This window comes from Cydia pomonella, chromosome 1 (assembly GCF_033807575.1).
Source record: "Cydia pomonella isolate Wapato2018A chromosome 1, ilCydPomo1, whole genome shotgun sequence".
NCBI classification, from domain to species: Eukaryota; Metazoa; Arthropoda; class Insecta; order Lepidoptera; family Tortricidae; genus Cydia; species Cydia pomonella.
Window position 1 is genome coordinate 40,067,487 of NC_084703.1, and position 15,935 is coordinate 40,083,421.

The 15,935-nt window shown below is 36.5% G+C and overlaps 1 protein-coding gene across 2 annotated transcripts in view; it reads right to left on the reverse strand.

The window, feature by feature from the left end:
* Positions 1-15,563, reverse strand: part of LOC133523174 (beta-1,4-glucuronyltransferase 1) — a 73,923-nt gene extending 58,360 nt beyond the window's left edge. For both annotated transcript variants that reach the window (XM_061858655.1, XM_061858658.1), the window contains exon 1: positions 15,341-15,563. The gene's annotated coding sequence lies outside the window, so the exon portion shown is untranslated. The remainder of the gene's footprint in view (positions 1-15,340) is intronic.
* Positions 15,564-15,935: the final 372 nt, after the last annotated feature.

Genomic DNA, 15,935 nt, shown 5'->3' on the forward strand with positions numbered 1-15,935 from the left:
ACGTAACTATCATTTAAGTAGACTAAGTAGTCGCTGTATCTTGTAGTGTCTTAATATACCAAAGAGCTGGCGGCTTCCTCGCACAACATAATAATCAGTATTGCGGTACAACGAGGAAATGCCACCAGCATCCTTGGTACACTGCCTCAAGGGCCTATTTTAGATACCTCTGTATATATCCCTATTATTGTAAATAAAATGTATTGTACCTATAAATAGTAATTCACATAACTACCTAAGAAAATGAAAAATTCGTGAGCAGACAAAAAAAGAAAAAAATCAGGTTTAATAAAAAAATATTGACGTTGTTGCCTCAAGGGCTTCCGAATAATATTGTTTCCTGGATATCCAATCGATTATAACGGGGCCGTCCTAATTACCAGCAACGCTAATTGATTACTTAAATACACCACCTACCACCTCAACGAAAATGATAAGTACCCACTTAGGTGTTCAAATAAATTAAATGCTTATTTACAATTTGTTTTCCTATCCAGACATTCTTTCCGTTCTTAAGGATGACTAGACCGGGCCGGGGTCGGGCCGGAGCTTCCGGCGCTTCGTTTTCTATGGAAACCACCATGTGATCACCGATCAGCCGTCATAGAAAAAGACGTGTCGGACGCCTTGGCCCGGGCCGGGCCCGGTGTAGCGTGAGTCATCCTTTAACCGTAAGTACACCAATACATGGTATGTATTCATTCGATCTGTTGATGTTATCCTTCCCATAATCAATAGTCGCAAGTGGAACAGTGTTATCATAAAAGGCTGGACGCTTAATCTTGAGTATGCTTTCGCTAGAATAATGGCGCCGCGTGCATGAGTCACGGGTTTTTTGTTCGGACATTAAAATATCCATGACAGCATTAATAGCTCGGCCGCCGTCAAAGGTACCTGATAATGATTTTGATGCTTATTAGGGTTCCGTAGTCAAATAGAAACCCTTATAGTTTCACCATGTCCGTCTATCTGTCCGGTCGAGATGGCTGAACAACTGTCCGTGACTATACAAAGCTCATGACCCGATATGCTCTTGGCCGGTATTTAAAATTAGAACGGTGCTCGAAGACCATTTTATAAGTGAATGCGTTTGATTTGTCCTTTACGTTAATGCATGACGGCAAGTGACTGAGATATCACACGGACCAGCGCGCAAACAAAAATCGAACCAAGTACCTAATGGATGTCTCAAGAACACATTTTGTTTAAATAATCGTAGCTGAATTATCAATGCCTAATATTACAAAGGTAAAAGTAACTTATTATTTCTGCCAGTTACCCCTTGAACCGAATTTAATAAAATTCTGTATGATGATATATTACGGGCACTTTCGTAACGTGCCAAGGACAAAGGATATTCACGGAAAAAGACACAAGCTACCTCAAAATAATAAGGACACAGTCATCAAAGTACTCTGTTTGTTACATCCAATGACTCATATTCAAAAATGTTTTCCTGTTCATTGATCACCGTTCCATGATAATCGTGATCGTAAAATTACGGGCCTCATTTTAAGAGTCAGGAGAATCGTTGAATATTATGTATAAATATATGCATAAAATGTTGTCAAGGAAATAGAATTAATAAATAATTACCATAAACATTAAACAGTACTTTTCTGTCAACAGTCATATCCTCTTTTAGATAAATTATAAGCTGAGAAGTAGGTCAAACTTGAATAAAGACAAACAGTCAGACACCGATATAGATAAAACTATAGGTCCATAGTAAGGCCGAACAGAAGAGAAATATAATTTTCTTACAGTGACTCGTTTTCATATATTTTGACTGTCACTGACTGAATAACTGGAGAGTAAGAAAGGTCTGACAAATCTACGTCTTCGAGGCTTCCTTTTTCCTTTATTTATTAACCATCTCTCAGCGTATCAAGTTGTCCAAAACAATGAAGATAAATAATATATAAAAATAACAAACACACTCGCCCTACCCCAGCCTTATTATAATTAAAAACAAAATAATTTATTCTGAATTTGTCGTCGATTATTATTGAAATTAAAAGGTGAAGTATCGCTGGAGATCGTTAACCGCACTCGCTAAGTGGGTAACCCTTTAGGGAGGAATGACTCAGGATAAAAACGCGTTGTAACAATAACAAACTTCCAACCAAACATTTACATTTACCATATAAATGGGATGGTGGAGATTGCTGGTGTGCAAGCAAAAAGTTTTCCCGTTGGCCGAGTAGGAATCTCACCGAGTCACCGTGTAGGTATTGGGTATTGAGGCAGTATTAGTGAAGTCGCCTGGGACGTCGGCTGCCCAACCGGGCGCCAGGCGCGGAATGCCGCCGGCAACGTGCCCATACCGTTACTGCCTACTTTTATATTTATATATCGGACCTGAAAATGAAATATCAGTAGCCTTTCCTTTTTATACCACGTCGATGATGGCAAACATGAAAGGCCCGACTGATGGTAGGCGGCTTGTGGAGCTTAGCTTATGGACGCTTACAACACTGGCACTGTCACTTGCGCGTTCCGCCTGAACCTTTAAACCCCTGTAGGTACGATGCTTTAGTCCTGTTAAAAAACCTCTGGGTTACGAAACCCATAAGGTTCTTAGGAGACAATTCTTTTGAAACAGCACGCTTCGTTACTGTTTTGTGAGGACTTTAATCGACATAAAAAATCATTTTTATCGAATGGTTCTAAAACATTGTTTTTTTTTGTTTATTATTACCTCAGAACTCCGTCATTTCCTTTTGTTTGAAAGTACATCTAGTATCCAAGTTAGTCCCGTTTAGTTTTTGTCCAATCCTAAACATGTAACGATTTTTGTGTTTTCATCAACAAACACAACAGTGCTATTTGATGAAGTAGAATTGCTGATGATAACCAGAACGGAACTTTTTAAGGAAGCATATTTCACGTGTGGTGATTTGTCTTCTTCGTTATGTTTGTAAGTTTTGAAGGAACATTTGTGTCAAGGTAGTTCTGATGATGGGTTCCATGAGGTCCAACTCCTCAAATCTTGATGGCTCCAAACCTTGAAATTTGAAACGTACCTAAAGCGCAAAATTGTTTCGTGACATGACTATTTAGTCTGATAAAATAGGAACGAGTAATGTAGGATGATGCATCACTTATAATAACAAAATCTTAAACTAAAAATTAAAAAAAATTATTAAAACCTTACACAAAGGATAATTAAAATAAATAAAATACTATCCGGTTTCATTGGCGCTAGCAACTTATATGTTTGAAGTCGGTGCCAAGCCAAATAGTTACTACACAAGGGTTGGGTTCGATAGTGTGTTAACGCTTTTAAGATTTGTTTTCGCGCCGACTTCAAACATATCAATTGCTAGCGCCTATAAAACAGGATAACATTTTATTGAAATTTATCCCTTTTGAAGTCGGTTTTACTTTTTTTTAAATATTTGTTTATAGTCACAGGTCACAGAATATATTCATATTCAATAACATTTCAACATTAAGCCAAACTAGTCAATTTAAATTACTTACTTCAAAGGAAGTGAATCCCGCTGTTCTAAGTCTGCAGTCTAATTAATAGGTTCCCAGAGCTTATACGCATTGGTAATTGTCAATGCGTGGATGCAAGTACTCATTTACGGCATACGGCATTTAGTATAATGACAAGGAACAGCACACAGCTCACGTTACCGTCTTGTTTACCTGTATAGCCGTGTAAGACGAGTAGGGTGGACAAGGCATTGGGACTTGTTGCAAGCCGTAGCGTTCTTCATTAGCATTTTAGTTAGACCGGGAGGAGGTGGAGGGTGGAGGGGAAGATGGGATCTTCTTCGATTCCTTGGCGCTCATGCACCAACATAATCCAGCAAAGGTAAGTTGGTTTTATCCGATTAAATTAGATACTAAAGTTTGAACGCGATTTAACCTTAATATGAATATTATTTATTTCATGACCTTTTCGAATTTCGATATAAGCTACTTAACTTGAAAAAGTCATCGTCTAAGAAATAAAATGTATTGTATTATATACTCGTTTCTGGCCAATGAACTACTTTCTTGTATCAAATAACGAACGATCAAATAAAAAAGGTCAGTTTTGATTTAATACTTTTGTTCAATATTTAATTATCAACTATACATTTAAATAAAAACAAACTTAGAATAAAAAGTAACCTAAAATTAAAACTACCTACAAAAATAAAATTAAAACCTAAAAAAAAAACCATAACATGAGTGACCTAGCCCAATATGTTTATATTAAGCTAGATCACCCAGGTCAGAGCCCTGTGGAATGGTTCCCATAAGGCTGGCTGCATTCCCCCTTTCGATCGCTATGCCGATCCGTTGGGCGAGGAAGGAGCCAGCCCTACGGTCCTAATTTAGGTATGTATATCTTTTCGACATTTAATTTAATTTATTTTATTTATATTGTTTTACCATATTCCTGATTTTATTTTATTTTTTTCTTCGTGTAAGTGAAATGACAATTTGAATTAGTTTTGACATTTTTATGCGCATGATTTTTATATTTTTGTATGTCTTTGATTCAGCATTATTAATTTATTATTCTTGATAATTTATGTTTTCCTAGCATGTAAGTGAATTGGTCTGACACTGTAAACTTGCATTGTGTTCAATAAAATAAAAAATCTTGACCCAAGTAGTCAAAATCTTGTCAGAAGACTTTCAATCAATTTTGAGAATTTAACATCCTTGAACCGTTAGTGAGATTATCTTAGTGCAAGGTAGGTATATAGTTATATCTGAGGCCAACATAGATCACTTGAGATATATCGGGTTCTTGTTTCAAAAAAGGTTTTTTTTGTTCTGTGTACAAAGACACGAATTTAATATTAAATAAAACATTGTTTTTGCCTTTGACGAGATAAGTCTCGTTAGTCTGACGGCAAAAATATAAGTTAGTACTTGTTGAAACATTTGTCCGTCCTCAACATCAAAATATCATCGAAGGATTTTTTTAGGCTCTGAAATTAAGTTCGGAATAAGCACTTAATTATCAGTATAGAACTTTACTTCCGGTAATTTATACCGTATAAATCTCCTCTCCTCCTCCTCTAAGATATGTATTGTATATGGTAAGTCACCATTTTACAATGTGTTTCAGTTTATCCGCATTGCGTATGTCTCTGTTCCTTGTGGTGGTTACGAAAACACAGCCCCTCGATCCACTCTAATACTTTGCCTATTACCTATATCTATATACTCTGCTTGGTTCAGTTTTCTGTTGGTAAATAATGAAACGGAAATGTTAACATGGCCAATTGATCGCTGTTAGCCTATCGATGCAAAAATATGAGTGTTGTTGAAACATCCGATATTTTGTTTTGATTAGATACGTTACGTGTGTTGAGAGATCATAGGCGGACATGAGAGTTAGTCATGAGTCATGAAGGCAGGCTTTGAATTTGATGAAGTCAGTTGTAGGAGACTGCCCTTGAAGACTTCTAGTTTGTCCAGTCGTGAGAGTTTTTTTAGCTGTATTATCTAGTACTGATATTCCAAAACATATATAATTAAAATTAATATCCGCGTGAAACCCTAATTTGGTGAATGAATATGCAGATTTTTTTACCATTGCGTGTCGAGTAGGTTAAATTTACATTTTGCTTATATTTTTGTTTCAAATATTAATAACTAGAATAGTAAAGTAAAACAAATTGATCTAAGATAGAAAAACTTTGAAACTACTGAGGTTTTTTGGATATACCTCCAAAAATGCTGTACCCAGAAGTTTACTTTGGCGCATGAGGTCAAACAGCCCTTTTAAATCGAGTGTCTACTACACTTAACCACTTATCAACCTTGGGTCGATGTCGATATCGTTTTGGATAGTGTTGAGGTCAAATGAGCAATTTAAGTTTAATTACCGGAATTTTTGTGAATAACTCCTTTGGCGGTAACTTAAAGCAGGTACTTAAAAAACTTTGTAAAATGTTACTTTGTTATGTGGAATGTTAAAATACATACATTAAAATTAGCGGCCCCATTCGAACAATGCTTATATGATGTCACAGCGATACGATTACCGATCTGTCAGTGTCCAAAGTGACATATCTAGACATATACGTGCAAACTATTTGTAGAGTCTGTTTGGAGGCTGTGTTAGACGGACTGTCGGATCTAACGAACGTTTTTGGACGTATTTTATTGATTTACAAGACGGCAAAGTTATTGTGTAACATCTCGTGCTAATATTGATACCCGAGCAAGCGAATGATTCCAGAATTGAACCACGAGGGTTTCAAGGCACGAGGGTTAACCAAAAAAGCTACCGAGTATATAAAACACAAAATTGTTCAGTACATAAACGCGAGGAAAATACATACTAACTGTAAAACAAAAAAAAATCATTCAAAATCGTAAAAGTTAATTCTCCCAGTCAACTTGAAGAAGCAACTCAAAATATGCATCAACTTTGCCCAACTATTGTGGATAAAATGCTGCTTCCTCATCAGTTTATAAATAATAAACTGAAACTTTACGAGCTGGTGTGGTAAACACCCTACTTCTTAGTACTTAATAATGAACTACACTAACGGCAGTTATTATAAACGGATTTGTTTCGTAAAACATTAGTCGCGGCTGAAAATGTTGTTAATTAATTACCTATTCATCATTGTGAGCAATTATTATACTGAAATAGCAGCAATGCCTTCCCATTGTCACGCGACGATCATTATAGAATCATTTTGCACCATATACCTTTCGGATAGGAAGAAATGCGAAGGCCAACTGAGCAATGGGAATAAAGATACATTGCTGCAAGAAATACTAGAAATTAAATAAAATGGAACGAAAGCCGAAACATAGTGGCAAAGCCCATTTACTTGTCTCAATAACCATATTTTCATAAGTTTTGTAAGCGTTTTTTTTAATATGTTTGCGTTAAAGTAGTTTTATTCGAAGAAAATAAATAGTACGCATCAAAATGAATAAAAAAGTAGGTTTTGAAGATAACTAACATACAACATGTTTTAAGGAATAGAGATACAGTCGAGTTCATAAATATGTATACATTTGTTAACCTTAATCAATTGCAATAAGGTGAAAATATGTATACATATTTATGAACTCGACTGTACATATAATAGTGTAGAGATGACCGAACGAGATGGCACTTTCTGTAGTTGGTAGCTAAAATTCACTTCGCAAAAATCAAGTGATATCAAAAATATTAACTCAGCATTTTCAAATGTAAAAAAATCTTGAAAATGATGGGGTCAATATGGGTACCAGGGTCAATGTAAGAAGGCTTTCCCTTCCGTTTTCCAGTAGCAGTAGCCGTATGCCGAGACGGCCGCCAGTGCCGGTCCGCCCCGCGACCTCGCGGTGAAGGGTAATGTCAACGCTTGCGCATGTCACACCTCAAGGGGGCAGCGCAAAAATAACGCAAGTACATCTCTTCCTGTGATCTATATTATGGTGCTAAGGACATTATGTATAACATTGTGAGACAGAAACAGTATAATAAAACACTATCAATACTATCATGTTGTTCCTGTCACACAATGTTATATAACATTTATAACAGCCAATATGGGGGCACCAGTTGTTATAATTCTTCAAAATTCTTATTGAACGGTTATGTTTTAATACATTTCATACTTTGATGTCTATTTCATACTTTGGCACGGGCACACTGCCCCATATTTGGAAACGTTAACCGGTTCTATGTTATGCCCCAGGCATTGGACCATTGAACAATACATATTCTTTTGTTTAGCTTTTATGGAATAAAGAAATGGTAATCATATAATTACATCGACCGTATTGCACAGAGTTCCCCTGTTAAAAACACGTGCATCATTCCAACTAATATTCTACAATTATATTCGCAATCATTTTCTCCCGTTATGTACATGCCAGTAATTTAAAAGCAAGGAAATTATATTTCCTGATCCGTTTACGATATGCATTAGTCCAACGTATTTACAGCAGGACGCTCGGCCAGTTCGAAAATAATAAGTTACAGGTAATTTGTTAGTCAGCTTCAAGGCGGAGGAATGCAGGCTCAGGGAGGTATTGTGCAGTTAACTAAACAACGTGAACTCGTCTCGGGAACCAGAATGCTTATATAAACGCACTCGCTTACTTGATTAGCGTGCGGGTAAGTGAAAAGTACTGGTTTGTCCCTGATCTATCTATTGGTCCATTTGGGAAGGCTACAGGAACAGGAACAGGATTAATACATCAACAAAAATAGAACTCCTGATTATTAGCTTGGTTCCGTTTATGTCCGATGTACGTTGATAGTGGGCCAAAAAGCAATCGTGCCCATTCGCATGTAGTACTGAAAACAAGTCTAAAAGAAAAAAATACAATTAAAGCGATGGGTCAAGGTTGACAGACAAAAATGGCACACGTGACGTTTCGATTTTATTGCATTTCTCGTGTTCAAAAACTGACAAAATACTGTTTCAGTGATCCCAACAACCATGGGCAAAAAGATAAAGCATGCCAGCAATGTCGCAACAATGACGAAGTCACCTTAATGGAGCTGCAATCTCAGCTTGGAAGAGCCTTACTACAATTATTATAACAACATTCTTTAAATTATTACTTTTATTACGATGAATGGCATTTGTTTCTTTTGCCTACAATTTTTATTGCGTATTAGTCAACTGCTTGTTTTACCACCTTACTTTACACCCAGCCATACTACATATACGAATGGGATGCATATTATGGAAGTTATGTATATTGAACTTCTTTTACTATGAGTACGAGACCAATGTCGAAATTGCGAAAGAAATGTCAGCTGTCCCATAAAACTCTGAAAATAAGAAAGCGTTTTTACGATTTCGGAGTTAATAAAAGTCGCATATGATTAATTGTGATTGTGACCTATGAATATATTGTATATGTTACACTCGCCTTGTGGCGAATGGTTAGGAATAAATAATCCCTGTACTTATTATAATTTGTAAGATTTTATGTGGCTTGAACAAAGCGCTTTTGAAGATAGCTTAAAAACGCGCTTAATTAAGCTTGATAATGCCAACATAAAGGAAATGCCTTCATAAAGCGTGACAAAAAACCCCCCTTTAAAATAAAATCGGGGGAATGTCATAGGAGGGATGTGCGGCCAAGTGTGTCGCGTCACGTGCTAGTAGCTCCATAGTTATATCATACTCGATGGGGGAATTGACCACTGTAACATGACCTCATAAAATCATCGGATTCAAATCGCATAATGCCGGGATTTGTATTCGAGGGGTCAGGTACAGCTGGTCTCTGTATATGAATAGAGTTTCTCACCAATCCAGCAAAACCGACACTGTGTGTACGGTCGTGGACACTCGCCTTTTCATATTGACTTAAAAATTCATCCGCTTTAGTAGTATAGACAATTGAACATTTTAGTATTAATATGTGTGTATTCTGTGTGCATAGTGATTCAATATTACTTATGCTTGCTTCATTATATAATAACAAGCGGCTCAACTATAGTATCAATTTCGATGTGATGACTTATAGTTTTTTTTAGTAAAGCTATAGTCCATCCGTCGGCGATATGGTTAAATATTATGCGGAGTAGCCATTTTGCAATTTAGTTAGCTTTCTGAAATGGAGACTTTCTGCTAGTGTAGGGTTATTGTATTATAAAATTGTGGACTCTCGCGGAATATGTGCCAGAAGTATCTTTATCTGATAGCTTAACAAACAAGTTGAACAAAAATCATGTCTTCTACTCATTTTTTCATACTCTTCTATCGATGCTGACTGTATGTAGATATAATCTGATTAAGTATAACCTCAATTACCTGCCTATACTGAATAGTTACATACTTATAAGAAAAAGTGTACAGATGTTTGTATTGTCATATCATATATTTACAGTAATACAACTATATATGTTTTCCTGAAATATGCTTCGCCAACTACTTTGTAGGAATATGATTCATGCATACTCATAATCGAATCTGAAGAGTGAAATTTCAATTACTTTTAACACATTGCGATTTAAGTGCCTACTAGTAAGACCATTGATTTTATGGTTTAGGTGTACCTACCATTCTAATAAATAATTTATAGCGGTAATGTTAGTATTCGTTCTAACCGACCCCACATCGAAATCTGTATACTTAAGACGGCTAAATGAATAGTCCCTACTATGAATAGGGCTACGTACTTCTAACTTTTGCTTTTAATATATATGACTATGTCTATGGTTCTATTTACAAAAAAAAACGGAGAGGCCGCTTTTATACCTATATATACCTACATAGCCATAACCCCGGTGTACATAAATGAAGGAATGCAACCTTGCCCTTTGCTTAGAAACACTTCCTTCTTATTAAACATTTTTTAACCGATCAAATGGTTTTTTAAGAATAGTGAATAATTTTGTAAATTTTCCCGAACATCAGTAGATTTACCCTAATCTAAAATTTATTTTTAAATTGTTCAATGTTCCCGGCAACTATACCTACATCACTAATAGTACCCATTACGTCGTAGGAAATTGTAAGTCACTTAACTCGTCTAATGCTTATTACTTCCTGCACAAAATAATAGTTGTCCAAGGAACTACTATTTTTATAGATTTTGACCACCACTCCAAGGTAATTACGCATTGAATTGTAATAGCGAAGTCAAATTTTTTTTCGTTGTCTTATTTTTTTGTCCCCAAAAAAGTGACGGAACTTTTACTATGAGATGAAATTTTGTTTTTGTCATGTTAAATATAATCTACAGCTAGAAAAAAATACAATAGCACTCGATTTTTTTATTTGCTAGAAGATACATACATGCGTGACAGAGTGGTTAGAAACAAGACAACGAAAACAATTTTGACCGGTACCTAAATACCATTTTCCTTTCTGGATATTGACATTATATGAAATTAAAAAAATTTACGTTTATTAACTATATTAACTCGGATCCCTTTGTTTGACATAATTATTGAAAGTCATAATGTAATGATAGTCATATTATCATTAGTCATAACTCTGAAACCGTTAACTTTTCAGGAATTTCCTTAGATTATCCTATAGATAGGTTAGGTTAGGTTAGGTTTGTTTTATGGCAATCCTGAAAAGTTACGCGTTTCTGAGAAAAACCAAATTATGACTAACGAAAATGCGGACAAACAATACATTATGACTTAAAACTTTATGGGAAACAATAGAGACCCATATTAACTATATGCCTTTTTTCGATTTTATGACTAGTACTCGGAACTCTCGGAAGATATTATTCTCAACAACGAAACCAGGAGATATAACTCCTTTTAAGTATTACAACAACTAGTAATCATTATATGTAGCAGTCCACATCAAAAAATACCTTATGGCGGTCGGCGCTTACGCTTAGCGGCGCCCAATGCGCGGCACTAATGCGGCACTACGCGACCGACGTAAGCGCCGACCGCCATAAGGTCCCTTTTGATATGGACTGTCACTGTCCCATATACTTACATATTAATTTCAATATTAAGGTCGATCTAGGTGTAAGTATCTTTTGTAGCTAATTTTACGTTAGGAAGTTTAAATGCGTAAGATATCAGTACCCCTAGTGTAAATAAATTCGATTTCCAAACGTGACGTACGCGTTTGCGTTTAGTCTCATTTTGTATTGGATTTAGAAAGAGCGCGCCAAGCGGGACGTTTTGGAACCTCAAAATCCTATACAAAGTTACACTAGGGGTACAGTACCCCTAGTGTAAGTTTTATCGACATCATAACGTGACGAACGCGTTTGCGTTAAGTGTCATTTTGTATAGGATTTTGAGGTTCCAAAACGTCCCGCTTGGCGCGCTCTTTCTAAATCCAATACAAAATGAGACTAAACGCAAACGCGTACGTCACGTTTCGAAATCGAATTTATTTACACTAGGGGTACAGATCGCGGATGACATCATGTTTACGAGGGGTCACGTCATATCTCTGGCATTCGTTGGATAGAGTTAGAGCAAGATAACTGGGTTATTCCCACTAGTTAGTTGTTACAAATCCGCAACACTAATCAACTTATATACTAAATTACTCTTTATTTATACTCTACTATTTCTAATATTTTTATTAGTATTGCACTGTAACAAAATTTTGGTGGTAACTACTAAGTACCCCTACTGGGAAAAAGATTACTAGTAGTTAGGTACCATGGTGGAATTGAAGGAACTCTTCAAATGTGAAAGGCATACATATATTGATTTTTGTAATTTCATCACAAACCAAAATTTTTAATTAAAAAAAAAGTGACATTTGATGAAGTTGAACTGTTGATGCTGATCTGAATGGAATTCTTCAACGACGCATAGTTCCCGCTTGGCGATTTGTCGTCCTTGTTATGTTTGTTAGACAAACTTTTGTCAAGCTCGAGATGTGATGGTAGGATCTATGAGGAATTGAGGAAACTCCTCAAATATTAAAGGCATGCATATAGTGATTTTTGTATTTTCTTTCATTTATATTTCTATCCTATTTATTAAATAGAACTTGTGTTTAAAAATAACTGCTATCTATATTTTTCTAATAATTACCTGGTGCTTTATTTCATGCATGGTGTGAAATAGTTTATTTTAAATACAGTCGAATGCCCTATTGCGGGTATCTTACCAGTCAACCATAGGGCAAATCTGAAATGTGTCAAGGTGGGTGCAGTGACAAAAAACATTTTACCACGTTTTCTATTTCATTAGGCACAGGAGGCTGTCTTTTTAATTTCATTGTAATAATCTTTGTTTCATCGGTCTCCCTCATTGAAAGCGGTTTTTTTCTTAAAAAATATTTCTGAACAGCTTGGTAGATAGTTACCTACTTAGTTACCTAGGTACTATAAAACTTCTCCCTTCATCTTCATGCAGAAAGTTTTCTAGTTTATTCGAGGCAGGTGTATGTACGAGGATATTACCCAGTTAACACTTGCTTAAAGTATTCATGAACTTCACCTTCATCCTTCACTCGTCATCTTCCTGTGTAAAGTTTTCTAGTTTATCCGAGGCCAGTAGGATATTACCCTAACACTTGCTTTATATTCATCCGCAGTAACTAAATTTATTTTTAACCGACCTTAAAGAAACAGAGTTGTTTGTTGACTAACGAATAAAAAGACTTTAAAGTTGAACTTCCTAACGGTTTCCTCAAAGTCAGTAACCATGCATTGAGGATAAATGCACAAAGCTTAAGAGCGTCACAGACGGGGCGATAAGATATATTAATAAAAACCGGTCAAATGCGAGTTCGTTTTACTCGCGCACCGAGGGTTCCGTACAAACTTTGCATTATCTCGTGTAACTATTAAGGGGAAAGACTTTTGATCAGAACTACGTATATTGTGTACAGCATCATCTGTCGGCAAATTTTGTAAGTGTAATTTTTTTTAAGTTAAATATTTATTTACAATAACAATATACATAATGGATATATACAGATGATTACTATAACTTATTTTATTTTCTAAGTTATTTGCGCGATGTACCTAATGCACGTATGTTGGTTTTCGAGGATAATTCTCTATCATGTGAACCGATTTCAAAAATTGACCGTTTTCCCCTCTTCATATTGGGCATTTCCCATAGTTAATAAAAAGGGTGTCTTTAATGTAATAGCAATTTCCAGTGTAATACGAGTAAACACTCTTATAGTTGGTTCAATTACAAACTGAATTCGGAAATGTTTTTTGTTAAGTAATTTAAAAAAGTTACCAAGAGGCCTGTTTATATTTTTCCTGAATAATTTATAGTAATATTAATATTATGTAAAAATTTCATAATTGATCTTCGGTAAACTTCGGAGATAAGGGGGGGGGGGGGGGTTCCCATTTTTCTCCATAAATATTATTTGCTTGATACACGTACGCAGTAGCGGCCTCTACGTGTTGGCTTCCCCCACGCACCGCTTCCAAATGCCCGGGACCCCGTGGTCCCGAGAATTTGTAAGAGACATAATAATAATAAGGGTTCCTTTTGTACCTTTTTGGTATGGAACGCTAATACCGTAAGATACCGATAGACGATAGAAATCTTACAGTATAGCTAAGCAAGTAACGATAACAAAATATATATCGCTGTCTGCCTGTACTTGCCGCAAAACTAAGTGGCGGGTCAGGTCATAATGCCATCTCTTTCACTTTTGGTTAATCTTAACAAGGGTAAAGGAGATAGCATTATGATCTCAGTCGCCAGTCCTCAAGATTGCTTAAAAAAAATGACAACCGTACTATGATCTAAAAAAGCGCTACGACTTAACTTATCAAAAACTCCGTTCTTAACGCAGAACGCAGCGCAGCTGGCGCTGCAGTCGTTTAATAACAAAACATTTCATTAGAATACCTTACCAAAACAACATAAACTACAAATTTGTCATTTTTGGTTACAAACATCATTATTCGAGTTTAATAATGATATTAGTCGGTAAGTACATATACTATATTTCATAAAGTAGAATTAGATAAGCGGGTCGAAACAGATACAGTACTTACGGTCAAGGATATTAAAATATTATCCATACATATTTCCTGTTAAGAATCTTGTCATATTGTTGGGTTACGTAGATAGTCAATATCAAATATGTAGACGACGGTCAATGAAGTGCCAAATATACTGGTATCCCCAGCGTTGCCAATGTTGCCATAATTATTCGGAAGTGATACGGGAAAATAGATATATTATACCTTGGCTCTGTTACTTCCCTTTCTTTACTTACATAGGTTTACACAGAGATGATTGTGACCATAGGCATTCTACAGCGGTATCTATATACGGGACAAAAACGGAACAGGTACGAATACGGGACGCGACCCTTCAATACGGTGACAGTCCGCGGGACGTATGGCAACCCTAGGTATACCTATCCTTATTTATATGGTAACAAAAGTGTTATGATACATATATTTGTCCAGTAAGTAGGTAACTACTAGGTAGAAATTGGATGTAAATTCTCGTGAATGCCAATCATCTATGCACCAAACGGAATGTTTGTAAAACTGCAATCGAGTGACCGGAATGCATATTCCCAGCGCTAGCGCATTCCTAGGCTAGAACGGTTATGGGTAATCATTAATTATGTGGACGCTAATTGCTCGAGCGTCTCTTCACTATCGGAAACAGTTCAAAATCACTGCACATCTCAGGTTCGAAAAAAATTCGCTTTCGCTATAAATATCGGTTAAATGTGTGGGATGATGATTATTTATACAGTATAAAATCATCAGTAGCGCAACTAAATTAGCATAACTTGTTTAAAAGTTCCTACTTAGAAGTATCCACACCATGCTCTCAAAGTAAATACTTATACAAGTGCTTTAAAGTAGATTTTTTAATCCCTTTCGATCCCCAGCATCCTAAGGGCCGACTTACAGTGTATCACATGCGATAGAAAGTAAAGATTTAAAGTATTAAGCGACCAATAAATAAACTTACCGAAGTGCTATGTTTATTTTTCTCCTCGCAGACGGGAACGAGCATTTACGTGGGGGCACAGGAACGCCAGCAATGTTTCACTTTCAGGTTAGCAAATTGCGATTGTTGTCGTAAATGCAAAATGCAGTAGTTGCGCGTTAGTGTGTTACTGTGAGCATTCGAAAAGCGACACGCGCACCTCGAGTGCCGCCGCGCGGAGTACTGGTGGGTCTGTGTACGTATAGTATACTTGTGTGGTTCTGACGCGACGTCGGTCGCACGCCGCGCGGCCGACGGCCCGTCGGCCGACACGGGGGACCGTGTAAGAAGGGCCACAACCCGACGGTTTTTTGTCCCTTCTGAGATTAGCACAAAGACCCGTCTGGCCTGACTGAATTTGTTGAAGGACTCTGGCTCGGCTAAGGTTTCGTCAAACTCGGTCGCCCTCTCCGCCTTTGAACTTTTAAAGTTGCACTGCTAGATAGGTCTTCGGTGCCAACACATGTACGCACGGTTCAAACTGTATGAATTGCTTAGAATGCTTAAATAAGTTCATGCCAATTATATCTACCACTAGTTACTTCGATCTATCTATCTAAGTATACCTGGTTACGTC